Raw genomic sequence first — 12,578 nt, 5'->3', positions numbered from 1 at the left:
GAAACACAACACTTTGTTTAATCTCGGCACACAGCTTTTTTGGGCAGACAGTAGATCTCGGGCACACAGCGCATTCTTCAGGTACATAGTTTATTTTTGGGCACACAGCTATTTCTTCGGGCACACAGCTCATTTCCGGGCACACAACTCGTTTTTCGGGTACATAGCTCCTTCTTCGGGCACACAGCTCCTTTTCAGGCACACAACTCATTTTCCGGGCACACAGCTCGTTTTTGGGCACACAGCTCCTTTTCAGGCACACAGCTCATTTTCCGGGCACACAGCTCGTTTTTGGGCACACAGCTCCTTTTCAGGCACACAGCTTATTTTTCGGGCACACAGCTCCTTCTTTGGGCATACAGCTCATTTCCCGAGCACACAGCTCGTTTTCGGGCACACAGCTCGTTTTCGGGCACACAGCTCTTTCTTCGGGCACACAGCTCGTTTTCGGGCACACAGCTCTTAACACTGCTCAATCTAAACACTTAGTCCATAACACAGCATTTGGTTTGCATTTTGAACACACAACTCAAGCACTTGAATTTCTGAACACGCAGCTCAATCTTTTGGCGTGACCACGCAACCCACATTTTTGAAATCTGAACACACAGCTCGAACTTTTGTCGCGAACACGCAGCCCACATTTTCTTGAAATCTGAACACACAGCTCAAACTTTTGCGGTGAACACGCGGCCCACATTTTCTTGAAATCTGAACACACAGCTCAAACTTGTTGTCATGAACACACAGCCCACAGTTTCTTGAAATCTGAACACACAGCTCAAACTCTTGCGGTGAACATGCGGCCCACATTTTCTTGAAATCTGAACACACAGCTCAAACTCTTGTGGTGAACACGCAACCCACATTTTCTTGAAATCAGAACACACAGCTCAAACTTGTTGTCGTGAGCACACAGCCCACATTTTCTTGAAATCTGAACACACAGCTCAAACTCTTGCAGTGAACACGCGGCCCACATTTTCTTGAAATCTGAACACACAGCTCAAACTTGTTGTCGTGAGCACACAACCCACAGTTTCTTGAAATCTGAACACACAGCTCAAACTCTTGCGGTGAACACGCGGCCCACATTTTCTTGAAATCTGAACACACAGCTCAAACTCTTGCGGTGAACACGCGGCCCACATTTTCTTGAACTTCGAACACACAGCTCAAACTTGTTGTCGTGAACACACAGCCTACAGTTTTTTGAAAGTTGAACACGCAGCCCAAACTTTGAGGTGAACACACAGCACACACTAGTTGAGAGTTGAACACGCAGCCCAAACTGTTGAATTTCTGAATACGCAGCCCAAATTTTGAGGTGAACACACAGCACACACTGGTTGAGAGTTGAACACGCAGCTCACTGTCTTTGAAGTCTGAACACGCAGCCCGAATGTTGAGGTGAACACACAGCACACACTAGTTGAGAGTTGAACACGCAGCCCAAACTGTTGAATTTCTGAACACGCAACCCATTTTTTGAGGTGAACACACAACACACACTAGTTGAGAGTTGAACACGCAGCCCAAACTGTTGAATTTCTGAACACGCAGCCCATTTTTTGATTGTGAACATGCGGCGCACACTTGTTGAAAGTCGAACACGCAGCCCAAACTTTTGAATTCCTGAACACGTAGCCCATTTTTTGATTGTGAACACGCGGCGCACACTTTGTTGAAAGTCGAACACGCAGCCCAAACTTTTGAATTTCTGAACACGCATCCCATTTTTTGATTGTGAACACGCAGCACACATTTGTTAAAAGTTGAACACGCGGCTCAAACTTTTGAACTTCTGAACACGCAGCCCATTTTTTGATTGTGAACACGCAGCACACACTTGTTGAAAGTTGAACACGCAGCTCAAACTTTTGAACTTCTGAACACGCAGCCCATTTTTTGATTGTGAACACGCGGCGCACACTTGTTGAAAGTCGAACACGCAGCCCAAACTTCTGAATTTCTGAACACGCAGCCCATTTTTTGATTGTGAACACGCAGCACACATTCGTTGAAAGTTGAACACGCAGCTCAAGCTTTTGAACTTCTGAACATGCAGCCTATTTTTGAAAGTTGAACACGCAGTCCGAACTCTTGATGGTGAACACACAGCCCACAGTTTTTAGAAGTCGAACACGCAGCTCATTCATTTCATTTGCACGCAGCTTATACATCACACTTTGAACACACAGCTCACACATTTCACTTGTGAACACGCAGCCCACACATTTCTCTTCTGAACACGCAGCTCATTCATTTCATTTGCACGCAGCTTATACTGAACACACAGTTCATACACTTCACTTTTGAACACACAGCTCATTCACTTCAGTTTGAACATGCAGCTCACACATTTCAATTCTGAACGCGCAACTCATTCATTTTCATTTGCACGCAGCTCATTCTTAATTCTGAACACGCAGCTCATAAATTTTCACTTCTGAACTCACAGCTTATTCACTTCATGTTGAACACACGGCTCACATACTTCAATTCTGAACACACAGCTCATATACTTCAATTCTGAACACGCAACTCATATACTTCAATTCTGAACACACAGCTCATATACTTTATGTTGAACACGCAGCTCACATACTTCAATTTTGAACACACAGCTCATATACTTTATGTTGAATACGCAGCTCACGTACTGCAATTCTGAACACACAGCTCATATACTTCAATTTTTGAACACGCAGCTCATATACTTTATGTTGAACACGCAGCTCACATACTTCAATTCTGAGCACACAGCTCATATACTTCAATTCTGAACACACAACTCATATACTTTATGTTGAACACGCAGCTCACGTACTGCAATTCTGAACACACAACTCATATACTTCAATTTTTTTTTTTTGAACACGCAGCTCATAACATAACACTGCTCAATTTGAACACACGGCCCATAACTCAGTAGTCTTTTAATTTTGAACACACAGCTCATTCTGAACCTACAGGATGCGATGACGGAACTTGCAGAAGTTGAAACAAACTCAGATGTCCGACATCTTCCTCTTTTCCTTTTGCTTTGAAGTTTGGAACCTATATAGCTTCAGATGGGTTCTGGCTTTACTGTTCCCACATGGCTCGGGTTGAACCCTGCGTTTTTTTGAAAGAACAAAATCTTGTTTTTCACAAATGTGGAGAACGACACGGCATTCTGAGCACAAGACAATTTTTCGAAATTAAGAAATGTGTTCTTAACTGGGCATTGAGCCTACGACTGAACACAGCGAAAAAGACTGAACAATGGAAAAGAAAAGGTAAACAACCTAAACGCATCGAGACTTACTCGGAACGACTCAAAGCAAGAATCGAGACAAACAAAACAAAAGACACGACACACAGACGTGTTACAAAGACGAGAGACCTCTCAGTACGCGAGGAGCCAGTTTCTTCGGGTATTGTTTCCCACCCTTTCTCATTTGTGATTCTCACATCACTCGGCCCTCAGGCTCTATTTTTGCTGAAAAAGCCCTTTTCCTCACTTTTTCTCTCAGCGCACATCTTTCTATTCTTTAATCTCTCATTTTTTATCCCTCCCCTGGGTGGTTGATGGATGAACAGGAAGTTGCGGGCTCACGCCCAACATAATCAGCTCGCGACTATTTCCTTCGGTGACATCTGTTGATGCGCCGGATGAGGGAATGGAGCATCTCGATCCATTCCAATTCGTGCTTCGCACTCGGCTTAATACCTCGCTGCTTGGAGGATGAGAGAGCTTTCAGCCCTTTGTTGTTAATTTCAGTTATCTCCTTTTCTGGCAGGTAGAGTGTCCTTTCTGGCAAGTAGAGTGCCATTTTTTGGCAAGTATGTTGACAACGGGGAAAAGACAGAACACCTGACTTAACTTTGCCCTTAGTTCATTATTTTGACCATTTTTGGTTTTTGACGTTCTGTTAAAACAATTTTGACCAACATGAGAGTTAGATTAACATGCTTGTTCGATTTTCTGATTTAAAATCATGCAAGTTAGGTTATGAGCACTGAAAATTTTCCTTTTTTGGGTCCAAGAAATGGTCCAGTTTTGAAAAATGGAGTACTTTTCGAGAAGATTAGTCAACCTCAGTAAAAATTCTCAAAAACTATTTTTGCAAACGACCAATGCTCAACGAGCACGGAACCTACTCTTGAGATGCACAACTTCGGACCCATAGCAATGGAAAATTGCCCCTTGTCTGAAGGACACTGCATGACAACGGAAAGTTGCCCCTTGTTTGAAATGATACTGCGGCATTTTGAATGGCAACGGAAAGTTGCCCCTTGTTTGGATAGCACCGCAGCGCATTGTAGTCAGTCCTCAGAGCGACGAACACAATCAGACTCTCAGATACAGAGAAGACAAAGATGACCAAAACCATCGCATGGACACAATCGAATTTGGAAGTGTTTGTGGTTGGACTTCAAAATGAAGTTGCCTACGTATCCCAAACATGGGAATCAAGCCTTACGTAGTTCGGGGTTAAGGTACACTCGGGTATTTAACCTCTCCTTTTGCGTTCTAACTTTTGCCAAGGCCGCCCTTCCGGGTTTTCAGCCTTGCGAGCTTTGTTCCTCTTTTTCCTTTTTCTCAATTTTTCTTTCTTTTTTTTGATATATTTTTTTGCATTTTTCTTTTTCTTTTCTTTTTGCATTTTTTTGTCTCGCTCTAACTTTTGCCTGGGTCGCCCTTCTGGGTTTTCAGCCCAGCGAGCCTTTCAAGGGTAAAAGTGTAGCTTGGTCCATGTCAAATGGTTCTGAGATCTCGAATCCGTCTGAATCCAAGAGAATGGTTGCTGTTTGTTGATGATGTAGGAGTCTATCCAATGGGGGGGCTGAATTTGCCCCTAGTGTTGTAGATCGGAACTCAGTTTTTCTTCAGCAATACTTTCTTCTTTCTTCCCCTCTGGGATTTGGCATTCTTGTCGATCTTTGTTAGCTTGAGAAACATCCCAATTTTTTGACTCTTCAAGCACATCTAACAGTTTTGCCCCTAGTTTGAGGGCTTCTGATCTAGCTTCGCAAGCTTCCTTTGAAAACACTTGATCTTCTTGATCTGACTTTCCTTGCCCTTAGTCCGAGGGCTGCTTCGAATCTGGCCATGCAGGCCTCACATTATGGTTGACCTTTGAACTTTTTGAGGCCGAGTTTGAGGTTTGAAAGCAAGGGGTCGGGTCTCGAGGCTGAGAGCGATCCTAGGCTGCACAATCTCAAGAGCGATTCCACACAGGTCTTCGCAGGATCGCGCAAAACATTTTTTGAAATCTTTTAAGAAAGCGACTAGTCGCTTGCGCTGAAGACAATATAGAACCAATCTGGATCAAGCCAAGATCCTTCTCAGTACTCACATTAACAAGCATGATCTTATTCATTAAGGGCTTAGCACGCCTCTCTTTCTCTCAGTTGATCAAATTTTTGCAAATCCCGAGGAATTCCTTCCTCTTTGTTTTCACCACAGTGTTAGAAAAAAGTTTTAAAAACTTAGGTCAATGCAATGAGTTCAACGCACAGAAAAGACACAGTTCTGGTCAAATACTGCCATCTCAATCAGAACTTCTGGCACAACTGACACACGGCAGAAGCAAATACAAGAGCGTGAAAATTACTGCTGTTCCATTCAAATTTGTTGGTGTAACTGGCTCCAAGCAAGAACAGACTCAAAGCAAAACGAAAAGACAAACACAAAACAAAATGGTGATGCCCGAGGTAACACCCCCGGAATCACCCGACCTTTGTACAACAGGACTGACTCGATGCAACAAGACAGACCCTTAATGAAGAAGACTGACTCGAGACAATGAGACAGACTTAAAACAAAACTACAGAACTGACTCAACACCTAAGTCAGAAACTACAAAACTAGCATTCGCAAATGCTCAAAATAGTGCGTGCCATACGCCACATCCGAGGTAAACCGCGCGCCGCCCGCAGGTGGTCCAACCCCTGATCACATACTTGCATTATCCTCGAAATCCACCAACCCGGTGGTGACAGACTTTGCCGAGCTTGGAGGGAGGATGGCTTCATTGTCAATCAAATCTTGCACTTCGTGGCGAAGACAGAAGCAGTTGTCGGTGCTGTGACCGGTTTGCTGATGGTAAGCACAGTACTGGGTACCATCATGCTTAGCTGGAAGGGGACTCGGGAGAGGCCGAGGCTCGAGGGGTTTGAGATGCCCTTTTTTGCCGAGGATTTGAAGGGCCTTAGACAAAGGCATGTAGAGGACATGGAAGACCTTGCGACCTCGGGGCGGATACTTCGAGGCTTGCTGACTTTTGCTGGACGCACTCGAAAAAGGGTCGGCAGGTGCTGCCTTGGCTCTCTGATCTTTTCTAGGTGCAGGGTTAGGATTGGAAAGAATTGTTCTGGTACGACGGTCCCCATCTCGATTTTCTCTCTGGCTTAAACTGCTCTCGGCCTGAGTGGGGAAGATGTCATCCACAGTTTTTACAGCAACAGCGAACACCTACTGTTTATTCAATCCTCCGGCTTTCAAAGCCTCAACAGCCCACAGGAGTTATTCGTAGGGATCGGTGTCCACCTTCATCTTGTTCTTACCACTCGCCTCGGTTTGGTAGAAGGTTTGAGTTGCTACATCAGAGCGGAGCCCCGTTGTTGTCGACATGCCATTGCCGGAACTTTGGGATGGCTTCAGGTTGGCTAAGTTCGATTACAATTCGTCCCAGTAGCGGGGGCTCCTTCGATATGAAGTTCCCGGCATACGATGCGGTTGGTGGCGGAGCCGACATTCCGCAGGCTAGATCTGCCACAGATCTTTAAAGGTCACCAATCATTCCCATCAACTCGAATGTGGTGGGCTCACGGGTTTGACATAACTGGGGTTCCCAGATCGGATGTGCGGCAGGTGACCTGGGTGGGTGTGGCACTTCAACATCGGTATCACCTTGCAATGTGATTCCTTGGTCTGATGCGGCTACCATAATTTCTTCCGAATTTTGCGTCATCACGAGTTTTGCTGAACTGAACAGAGGTGATGTGACTGGTGACTGACGAATCAGATGGACCAGACTAGTGACTGACGGATCAGATGGACCGGACTGGTGACTAACGGATCTGAAGAACCGGTGAGCCTTTTTCTGTCTTGCCTCAGCAAAAGAGAACACTGGTTGCTCTGAACCGAGTCTCTGAACCCCCCCTGAAAGAGAAAACATACGGCATCTCAGCCCAATCCCACTAATACAGACATGAGCACAACTGAATAACTGCATTCGACTGCTGATCACTGTTCCCAAAATTACTGCTCCCAAAACTGAATCCGATACCCGCAGATATAACTGATTCCCAAAATGCTGAACTGGTGCCCGCAGGCCCTTGATACCCAGAAACACTGAACTGGTGCCCGCAGGCTTGATGCCCAAACTTGCAAACTGATACATGCATTCTTGTAGAGACGCACTCTAAAAGCACATAACAAGAAAATGAGAGCCAAAACACCCCTATGGTGGGGGAGGGTTTCCCTGTCCTATTTTGTCAGGAGCTAGAGTTTCACTATGCACGCAGCGGTTTCAAACAACCTACAATCGAGTAAGCAACTTGTCCTAGTTTGGAATGGTCACTACGGATTCTGAATATGCACTAGGTCGAATGGTCAAAAGGGTGCCCCGGTAAAACCGGGGTTTGTGTTCCCATACTGGCAGAGCCCACAACCGGTCAGCCTTATGGTCATGCCTTGACAAGACAAGCCTCCGACAAACCATTCAGGAATAGCAGATGGCAAACACGGTGTCCTAGGCGCACCAATGCAAATGCAATGCAAAGAAACACACAAGTGTAGTCAAAAACAGATATCATGAGTTCGAGTCAAGTTCTCTAAATCCCCAGCAGAGTCGCCAGAAACTGTAGACGTCCCCGAACGCCCCCAGGAGGAACGAGCTCCCGTTCCGTTCGATATTGGGCTCACTACAGCTCAGGACTCTCAAATGTCACGGTTTTTAATTTGAACCAAAGAGTCCAAATCTGGCAAATCGTTTTGAGAAAACAGATTTTGAAAGAAGTGCCAAACATGGACTGCTTTGCCAGATACAGAGTCGCCACCTAAATATTGTTATTTTGGGGAAATTTAGGAAACCCTGACTCATTTGCCTAAGGCCACGTGTCCATCATCACCAAAGTTGCGTCGGCTCGGGAACTTGGGTACGATTGGGGAAGGTCACTTCGTGAGCACCCCGGCTCGCCCGATCAAAGATCGGCCTCTACTAACCATGATATCTATTTTTGAAAACATTATGCGTTCTTATTCCGGTTATTAGCCTAGATTTACTATGTGATACGCACAGCATACAAGTATAGACTGGGTCACCTGAATTGGAACAAAACATTTCCTGTTTGTTTTTGAAAGATGGTTTGCTACTCGCAAGTAAGCTTAAAATGCAGATTTTGCCACCTTCAGGTGGGCTTAAGAAAAGATGGTTTTGCCACTATCTAGTGGGCTTAAAACTCACAGTTGATGATTTGTTCCAATCCAAATAACCCAACCTTCACCCCACAGGCATTCAGGCAGTTATATCACATAAGCAATTAGCCTCATGGTAAGCATGCTATCATGGCAGTCACTCACACGCATGCAAGGATGCTAAAGCATAAAACTCACCGAGTACTCCAAGTCAAAACAGAAGCTAATTAGAAATTCATGCATGATCCTAATTATACAGAAATGCCTAATGCAACACATGCAAAAGTGCAACTATAACAGGCTCGGCTATTCTAGACATGACATATGAAATGCTACAGCTAACATGTATTCAATTTGAAATTGAAAATACGATGCAGTTAGTATAATGTGCCGAGCCCGGTGCATGCAAAACAGATGAATGAATGCAAACATGCTATCATACTGTATGCTAATTGAAACATGCCCTAATCTAACTATCATAAGCTGGTAAATAAAAGGGAGAAAGACGTGGGGTTGGAAGACATACATCAGACGCACGCACACTTATTACAGTTGTGCCCTCACGCAGAGGGTCCGAATAATATACAGTCCCAAATGAATAAATAATACAGTCCCGAATAAATACAAAAATCCTAATTAATTTACAAATTAATCTAGGAAAGCTATAAACTGGCATGCAAGCCAGGGACTGCCTTGACTCTGATGAATGATGTATGTTTGGGCTGCCTTGCGCGGAAATCCACAGCGATGCCCCAATTAGCCTCTGTTTTGCAATAACTTTTTGGAAAGCGCGCCAAGCCCGGAAAGACTGCTGATTCTTGATTTGCTGCAACAGAGAGCAAGAAAGGGGCATGGCAATGTACTTTCACAAATGTATGCATGCCTCGATCCTCGTGTCACTAATCACGCATCTCGATGCATGATGGCCGAGGAGTCGAATTGTGCAAATCAATATAGAATGAATGCACATGAAAAACACAACAGGGCCTAAACTCCATCATGGATAATCCGGAGTGTCGGTGACCGGGAATTGAGACACGTTCCGTCACTCGGAGTACGAAACGTCCCTCGTTTCCCGTGCTCGGGCTAACTCCTATCCCAAACACGATGCAATATGCATGATATGCATGAAATGCAACTAAGATACAACCTAACATACACAATGCTATGAAATGGCATACACGATGCACGAGATAACATGGCATACACAATGCGCTAACATACAACCTAGCATACGCAATGCTATGAAATGAAATGGCATACACAATGCATAATGGACTTACACCAACATGAGTGGACCTCAGCCACACTCACATAAGAGGCCATGAGATGAAAATGAGACACTCGAGATGCGTGCACGCATGCACGCAAACCGAGGACCGATCCTAAGGCACCAAATGCCACTCTAACAAGACATGGCAAGGCATGAAACATGGTATGGAAACATGCAAATTTCAGTGCTAAAATATGACCCAAAACAGCCCCGAATCATGGAAACAGGGCACCCGATGCGTGAAATGAAACCGAAACACAAAACTAGGCCTATGCATTGGCCTATAGCTATACAAAAAACGCATTATTTGAACATGAAATGTGAAGAAAGATTCAATTCAGCCTCAAAACAAGCATGTTTACAGTTTTAAGAAAGGCCAAACAAACAACACAAATGGGGCCTAGCTAGCATGCGAAAATGGCCCTAAATGTGAGATAAAGAAGCAAGTCACAGCTGCTGACCCTAAACAGGAGAGGGCCCTTCAACAATGTTGAAGAGGGACTTAAAACATGGCATTTTTCAGTTTATGATCAAACCCAAAACAGTGCACAAGCATGCTCAAAATACAATGCAAAACAAGGCCAAAAAGAGAGCTATAACACAAAGTACAAAAATGATGCCTCAAAAAGTAAAAGACCCTTAATGAAACATGAAGAGGGGGTCAAAATAAGGCCATTTATAGTTTGGACCAAAGCTCAAAAATAGAAGCATAAGAGGCTAACAAATCATGCAAAAATGGAGTCAAAAGAGAGATATAAAGGCAAGTGAAAAATGGAAGCCTCAAACAATGATGAGCCCTTCAACAATGTTGAATAAGGGATCAAAATAAACAACTTTATAGTTTATGACATACCTCAAAAAAATTTATACATAGGCCAAAAATACTACACAAGAAAATGGAATACAAGAGAGGCAATGAAGCAAGTGCAACAAGGAGGCCTCAAACAGTGAGAGGCCCTTAAACAAACATGAAAAATAGCTCAAAATAAGCCTAGTTCCAGTTAGGGTTGGATCCCAAAACAGCAAGAAAGTATGGCTAATGTATTGAACAAAATAAAGCACAAAAAAAGGGGAATAGGAACTCACCCTTGAAGACCAATCTTTGACAGCTCCTTGGCTTGAGTTTGGTGGCTCCTTAACTCTGAAAATAGCCCTGAAGCTGTTGGAATGGATGATGGTGATGTGGTGCTAGGTGGTGGTGTGGAAATGGTGTAGGGCTTGAGGGTTTGGAGCTTGGAAATATAGAGAGAGAGAGATACAAGGCAAGAGGCTTGGAGGAAGTTTTTGTAACCCTCAATATGCAGCTGGAGGGCCTGCTATGTAGGCAAAAAGAGGGGGGGAAAAGGAGGGAAAAAATGGATGGAAATGAATCAAGTTTTCCCTAAAAAATGCCCCCCCCGGATACAGAATCTGGGGGGAAAAGGAGGGTGTATCTGCACTGTACTTGATGCAAGGATTCTGGCCGGCCAGTTATTGAGGTTGCAGGTGGCCGGCCGGCTCTTCCCATGGCCGGCCGGCCAAGGGTCAAAAGGTTCAATGAGGATTAGTGGCCGGCCATACCAAATTGGTGGCCTCCCATGTGTGCACAACACAATCATGTGGTCAAAAACTGGAGATAGTGAACCAGGAGAGAGAACAACCCACTTTTAGGAGGGGTTCAAAAGGTTCAAAAGCAATTACTAGCCGGCCACCAAATATTGGTGGCCTTCCAGATGTGTACATCACAAATATGGGGTTTTGGGTGCAAGAAAATGGCCCAAAGGTGGTCAACATTGGCTTTGAAGTGAGAAAAAATGGGCGACGGAGGGCGATGAAGGGATAAATTTGGCTGACAGAATAATTACTGGCCTCCCACCCTTCTACGGCCTTCTTACCAATGAAACAGAGGTCCTTGCCAAAAATAAACTCAAACCGATGCAAAACGAAGGTTCGGGGGCCGAAACGTGCAGCTCGAGGCCCCGAAAACTGACTGTTAGGCACTGGGAGTGATGTTCGACCACGAAGTCGGTTTCTCGGGCCACAGTGTCCCTCAAAAGGGAGCAAATAAGATGCATGCCAAAAGCTGGAGCAAACGGAGGTGGTTAAGCGATCCCGAACCGAGGCACACAGTCAACGGCTCCGAAAAACTAGAAACCGGACTCCAAACGGGCGAAATGGCCTATGACCACGAAACGTAGCCTACGGCCACTGAGAGATGATCTACAGGACCTCTCCCTCCCTTCGGGAAGTGAAAACAGAGAAAACAGAGCCTGGTTCGCAAACCGAGGCAAAGCATGAAAGAGTCCGGAAGTCCGGAGGCAAGGCTCGCGGCCAAGACTCTGAAACCTCTGGATGAGCATGATATGCAATATCACCAAGCGCTCCATCGGTGACGTCTGATTCTTAAGGTCGGTCAAAAATGGGGTGTCTACACACATATGTAAAGACTCAACAAAGTAAGCAGAAGATATGTTATTCTTATTAAAAGTAGGAACCACTGTCATTACATTTAGTTTAAAGAGCCCATCGCTCAAGTACCCTTTCCCCACATACATCCCATTTTTAGTGAGTACAAATTTGTCAGATTCAAACACAAGGCAAAACCCATTCTTGCTCAGCAATGATCCAAATACCAGGTTCTTCCGAATTTCTGGTACATGCAGCACTTCTTTCAAAGTAAGCTCTTTGCCTGATGTCATCTTGAGTACTACTTGTCCTTTGCCTTCAACCTTGGAGGTAGAAGAATTGCCCCTATAAAGTTGTTCTTCATTATCTACCATTTGATATGTGGAGAACATCTTTTTCTCAGAGCAAATGTGGCGTGTAGCACCTGTGTCCACCCACCAAGTTTTGGGGTTGTTTACCAAATTCACTTCAGACACCATTCCGGACATATGTAACCCGAAATCATTGCAC

This window comes from Camellia sinensis, chromosome 13 (assembly GCF_055761805.1).
Source record: "Camellia sinensis isolate YWXY chromosome 13, ASM5576180v1, whole genome shotgun sequence".
Lineage (NCBI taxonomy): Eukaryota > Viridiplantae > Streptophyta > Magnoliopsida > Ericales > Theaceae > Camellia > Camellia sinensis.
Note: the sequence above shows the minus strand (reverse complement) of the source record.